The following is a 6,636-nucleotide window of genomic DNA, read 5'->3' as shown; positions in this document are numbered from 1 at the left end:
TTCCACATCTCAAAGTTTTTGACCTTACTTTACCCCCTGACTGATGCCCTATTTTTCTTTTACTTTACAGTGAAACTCCTCATAAGACTTGTGTTGGACACACTCTAAGGTGACCCTCCCCCCAATAATCCCACCATCTGATATTATACTCTTGAACAGTCCTTCCCTGTGAATGTGGGCAGATGGGTGATTTGGTTCAAATCAACAATATATGGTAAAAGGTGATGGGATATCACTCCATGATCACATTATATAATGTAAGACTCCATCTTCCTATCAAACTCACCTGAGAGACTCTCTCGGTGAAGAAATAAGAAAGGCCATGAGGCCCATAGGAATTTCTTGCCGAGAAGCTGAGGGCAGCTTCCAGGGCCTGAAGGCAGTCAACAGCCTGCCAGAAGCTGTGGCCCTCAGCCCTACAGCCACAAGGAAATGAGTTCTGCCAACAACCTGTGTGAATTCAGGAGTAGATTCTTCCCCGGCTGAACTTCCAGACAAGAACACAGGCCAGCCAATTCCGTGATTCTCGTGAGAAAACAAGTGTGTTTTCTTTTAAGTCACTCAGTTTGTGGTAATTTGGCTCTCTGGGTGCAGACCTAGTTTGCAGCGACATGGCTAAATACCCCTAGAAGGTTGGAATCATTGGTAAATACGGGACCCATTATGGTGCCTCCCTCAGGAAAATGGTGAAGAAGATTGAAGTAAGCCAGCACACCAAGTATACTTGCTCCTTCTGGGACAAAAGGGAGATGAAAACGTGAGCTGTGGGGATCTGGCATTGTGGTTCCTGCATGAAAACAGTAGCAAGTTGTGCCTGGACCCACAGCACCACTTCTGCTGTCACAGTAAAGTCTGCCATCAGAAGACTGAAGGAGTTGAAAGACCAGTGGAAGCTCCACGGCTTGAAACGTTGCTGGCCTATAATACATGGGTTAATTGATGTAATAAAAAATAATAAGGATAAATAAATTTGTGGTAATTTGTCATGCAGCTGTGTGCAGGGGTCCCCAAGACCACCCTCAGGCCTAATAATTTGCTAGAAGGACTCCTGTAATTCAGCAAAGCCACTATAATCATGGCTAGAGTGTATTACAGTTAAAGGATACAGATTAAAATTAGCAGTGGAAAAAGATGCATGAAGCAGACTGCAGAAGAGATCCCGGTTTCCAGTTGCCCTCTTCCACTGGAGTCACGTGGACAGCATTTAATTCCCCAGCAACGATGTGTGACAACTCACACAGAGTATCGCCTGGGAAACTCATTCAAGGCTTGGTACCCAAGGTTTTTATTGGAGGTTCATTACATAGGCATGGCTGACTCCCTGGGTGTGTGACCTTCAATATCCAGCCCTACCAGAGAGCAAATACATACTGTGTAGCCCATGGCCCCACCATAAATCAAAATGTTAGCATAAACTCTCTGGCATGACCCACGGCTTCAGGTAAAACACTTAACAGGTAGGATGTTCAAAAGTACAAGCTATCTCTCTGGAGCCAGGCAAGGACCATACCTTTCTTTGGAACATACAAGGTTTAGACAACCCAGACCTGCTGAGCTAATCCTTTACTGCACAGCAGTGATAGATAACTAGTAAAGGCTTTGTTACCTGGAAATGAGGTGCTACTGTAACAAATACCTAAAAATGTAGGAGTGGCTTTGGAACCAGGTAGTGGGCAGAGACTAAAAGAATTCTGACAAGCATCATAGAGAAAGCCCAAAGTGCCCTAAACAGACTGCTGGTAGAAATTTGGACTTGGAGGATACTCCCAGTGACAGCTCAGAAGGAAACGAGGAACATGTTCTTAGAAAATGAAGTAACTGATGAATGGATAAAGATGTGGTTTATATATACAATGGAATACCACTTGGCAATGAGAGAGAATGAAATCCTGCCATTTGCAACAACGTGGATGGAACTGGAGGGTATTGGGCTAAGTGAAGTCGGTCAGAGAAAGACAGATATCATGTTTTCACTCATATGTGGAACTTGAGAAACTTAACAGAAGACCATGGGGGAAGGGAAGGGGAAAAAATAGTGTCAAACAGAGAGGGAGGCAAACCATAAGAGACACTTAAATACAGAGAACAAACTGAGGGTTGATGGGGGGGTGCAGGGGAGAGGGAAAAATGGGTGATGGGTATTGAGGAGGGCACTTGTTGGGATGAGCACTGGGTGTTGTATGTAAGCAATGAATCATGGGAATCTACCCCCAGAACCAAGAACACACTGTATACACTGTATGTTAGCTAACTTGACAATAAATTGTATTGAAAAAAGAAAAGAAAATGAAGGAAGTGGATCCTTGTTACACAGTGGCAGAAAGCTTAGTTACATGGTCTCCTGCAGTTATGTGAAAAACTGAACTTGTAAATAATTAATTTGGTTAGATAACCAAGTTGGTCTAGATAAACTAGGAAATTTCCAAGCAAAGTACTAAGGGTGCCACCTGGTTTCTTCTTGCTGCTTATAGTACAATGTGAGAGGAAAGAGATAAGGGGGAAAAGTCTTACATAAAAGGAACCGGAACTGGATGACTTTTTAAATTCTTAGTCTTTCCAAACAGCAAATAACTACTAAATGATTCCCAAGCACTGTCAGGAAGGCATACCATGCAGAAAAAGCTGGGGGTGTGAATGTACAACCTGTCACTTAAATCTCAGAAAGAGCAAAAACGTCAGGATATTCGACCACACAAAGCGCCCCTTCAAGAGATGAAGGGCAAGTCTCAGATCTGCTCAAACCATAGATACAGCCTATAGGAGCTTAGGAAATTGTCTCCCAGTCCTCTTGGCAGGAGCGCTGGGTAGAAAAGGGCTGATCTCAAAAATATCTGTGTGTGTGTGGCTTTGTTATAATGGAGTGAATCTAAGTGAAATCCGTGGAAGGCCCAAAAGTTTCTTGAGAAAATTATTTCGGCAGAAACTAAGAGAATAGACCAAAAGGGGGAAAGGGCACAAAATGAAAGGAAACTGTGGGACCCCAAAAGTCTATTGTCAGGGAGCAGGCTGATAAAACTCAGGTTTAAGCACTTGCTATCTTTCATGAAAAGGGAAGGATGACTTAACAGACAGAACCAAGATTCCAAAGATCAGAGTGGCTTTGGAAGCAGGTAGTGGGCAGAGACTAAAAGAATTCTGAGCTCCACAACACAAGGAAAAATGGTTTCTCTACTCACACTTCTGATATCAAACATATGGGATTTTCTGCACTAAGAAGTAATTCTCCAACTCTCAGGACACTAACTGGATGCTCTATAATTCAATTCAACTCTGATACTATCTGCCTGGGGTTAGCATCACATCCCACAAATTAAGGACTCAATCCTATAGAACTGACCCACTTTAGATGCCAATTGCAAATCTCGGGCCTCTCTTTCTTCCAACTGACTTAGATACAAATCAGGGGTTTCCACAACCCCCTCCTTAGGTTTGATAATTTGCTGTAACAGCCCACAGAAACACTTTACCTACATTTACTGGTTTATTATAATAAGGATAATATAAAGGATATAAGTGGGGCATCTGGGTGGCTCAGTCAGTTAAGCATCTGACTCTTGATTTGGGCTCAGGTCATGATCTCACATTCTCCTCCTGAGTCGGTGCTCTCTTCCCCTCTGTTACTCTGCCCTGCTCACGCTCTCTCAAAATAAATAAACATTTTTAAAAATGGATACAAGTGAACAGCCAGCCAAAGAGGTACATAGGGTGAGATCTGTATGGGTCCCAAGGATAGGAACTTCAGTCCCCATAGAGTTTGGGCTATGCCCCCACTCCTGGCATGTGGATTTCTTCACCAACCCAGAAGCTTTCTGAACCCCACTGTTTAGGGCTTTAATAGAGGCTCTACTCTGTAGGCATAATTGCCATTGGCAATAAACTCAATCTCTAGCCCTTTTCCCCTCCCCAGAGGTCAGGGAATTTGACAAACAATTCCAACCTTCTAATTATGCCTTGGTCTTTCTGGTGACCAGCCCCCATCCTGAAGCTCTAGATACAGGGCCCCAGCCCCCAGTCATCTCATTAGTATACAAAAGACACTCATCATTCCAGAGATTCTAAAGGTCTTAGAAGCTCTTGTGTTAAGAACCGGGGGTTGAAGACTGAATATTAGACCAAAAGATGTTTCCTTATCACTCAGGAAATTACAAGGTTTTAAGGGCTCTATGTCAAAAACCTGGAACAGAAACAAAATATATATTTCTTACAATATCACAACCACAGATAATTATCCCCAGACCTTGAAACCTAATCATGGAACTTCCTACATTTGCCTGGCTGGATTTCAGAACAGCTATGAACCAGTGGCTCTTTTGTGCCTCTCATTTCCCCCTCTTTTTGAATGGGAATATAGATTTAAGTTACTGTCTAGTGCCCTTTCATACCAACCCAAAGGATTTCCTTCAGTATCTCTCGCACAGCATGTCTCTGCACCCCTACTTTTTCTTCTGTTGATCTTCATATCATTTATTTCTTTTTGCTGTCTTTTTAATCTTTAATTCTACCTAGAACCTTCAGCTCACTGATGAGTAACAGGGCAAATGGACAATTTCATCTTTTTCTCAATCTTAGGAGAAAACTTTTCAATATTTTAAGCATAATGCTGCTCCTCTTTATGAGACTGTTAAAGTTACTTTCTAGTCCTAATTTTCCAAGAGTTTCAATCTTGAATTAATTTAGAAATGCATCAAATGCCTCTTGGTGTCTATTGGGATGATCAAATGGTTTTTCTTCTTTCTGTCGATCTAATGAAGTACAATGATTAGTTTTTAAATGGTAAACCAACTTTGTATTCCTGGTATAAATTCTACTTGATTTGATGCATTTGACTAAATTCTGTTTTTTGCCTCTGGTTCTTCTACTCCATTCAGCTTCATTTCTTCTGATTTGCTTTTTCCAGCCACATAATTGAGATCAAAATTTAGAGTTACATAATGTACAATAAACATGACAAACTCTTTTGAAGATCAAAGTCATACTTTATAAGAAGAAATCATATTTATAGTAAATAATACAAAGATTATGTTATCATACTTTACAAGATACTAGCAATCTCTTACAGATATCTAAAAACAACACTCACTACTGCTATAGCCAAGAAAGCAGCAATAAACTGAGGGTTTTAAATTAGACTCTGACAACAGTTAAACCCAAAATACAAAATTATGACCAATTTTAACCCTAATACTAAGGAAAGTTCTGAACTCAGACCCAGAATAAAACATGTATCAGAAAATTCTAGATCATGATGCTACTAAAAATATTACATTTAATTAATAAAGCAAAAGTAAAATAAAATAGGCTTAATGTATAAGAGGGGGAAAAAGGACAAAAACATAAAGAAGCAAGATGCTTCCTTTATTTTAAATAGGCTTTTTAGTAGTAAAACACTGCAACATGATCACCTCCACAGAAAACAAAATACACATACATATTAATGTGCAATTTTTATCACATTCTAAAAATCCTATTGGCTTTTCCTCTTTCCTCATAAGAAACCTGACAGCTCACTACTCCCTCATGTGACTTTGCACAGCCAAACCTCTAACAGGAGTAAGAGCCAAGAATCTATCCCTAGAGAATGAGATGAGTCATTCTATATAGAATGGATCCTTAGAGAGTTCTTTTAAACTCTAATCAAAAGCACACAGAGATGGATGGGGTTCAGGCTGTGAAAACAGACAAAAAGAGGAGAGAGGTTAAGATACAAATGTTGACAGCATGGTTTTGTAATTTTCCCAAATCCCCTCTTAAAAGATTAAGTAGGATAGCAAGAGACAAAACCCATGGGTAATGTCATCAACAAAACTAGGTCACAAAGAATCCTCAACAACATAATACAGGTGGGTGGGGGCAACCACTGACAGCATTAAGACCCTCAAGAGAATGAAAGCAGTCCAGAAACAGGAGAAACCCAGGGTCTAAGTGCTGGGCCACTGAGAGATTGACACCTAGTGCTCAGTTCCAGAAGGAGGGGCTCCTACTCAGGTGTGAATCCAGATACAACAGGTAAAACTGGGAGGGGTTTCACTGGTGAGAGTAAGGCAGCTACAGGAAGATTGAAAGGTGCTAAGCACCTGGCCATTGGGACACTCAGGAACACCCAGTGGAGCTTCCTTTTGGAAAGGGAGAAGAGAAACAGCTGGGAGTAGAGCCCAAGTTGATCTGGGCAGGATACCTGGGCATGAAAGAGAGAAAAAGTTAAAATACTCATCAGGAAGGGGACAAGAAGAAGTAAATATCACAAAACACTGAAGAGAGTAATGCACAAGAACCATTAAATACTTTGTGATAGAATAAGGAGAGAAAGACACTGTGGCCAACCCCCAACACCTACACATGAACTTCCTTCTAAAAATACCACTTCAGCAACAGAAAAAGATAATAGTTGGGCCACCTGGGTGGTTCAGTTGGTTAAGCATCTGATTCTTGATTTTGGCTCAGGTTATGATCTCACAGTTTGTGAGATCAAGCCCTACATCAGGCTACATGCTGACAGTACAGAGCCTGCTTGGGATTAGGAGGGAGCCGCTCTCTCTCTCTCTCTCTCTCTCTCTCTGACCTTACCCCGCATGCATGCATGCTCTCACTCTCTCTCAAAATAAATAAATAAACTTAAAGAAAAAGATTATGGTCAAT

The 6,636-nt window shown here is 41.2% G+C and overlaps 1 pseudogene; it reads left to right on the top strand.

Annotated features, from left to right (window-relative positions):
- The first annotated feature begins 611 nt into the window (after nt 1–611).
- LOC125915387 (60S ribosomal protein L37a-like) lies at nt 612–2,760 on the top strand (annotated as a pseudogene).
- The last annotated feature ends 3,876 nt before the right edge of the window (nt 2,761–6,636 follow it).

The sequence above is a fragment of the Panthera uncia genome (assembly GCF_023721935.1).
Source record: "Panthera uncia isolate 11264 chromosome E2 unlocalized genomic scaffold, Puncia_PCG_1.0 HiC_scaffold_19, whole genome shotgun sequence".
Classification (NCBI taxonomy): Eukaryota; Metazoa; Chordata; class Mammalia; order Carnivora; family Felidae; genus Panthera; species Panthera uncia.
Note: the sequence above shows the minus strand (reverse complement) of the source record. Positions and strands in the feature narration are given on the sequence as shown.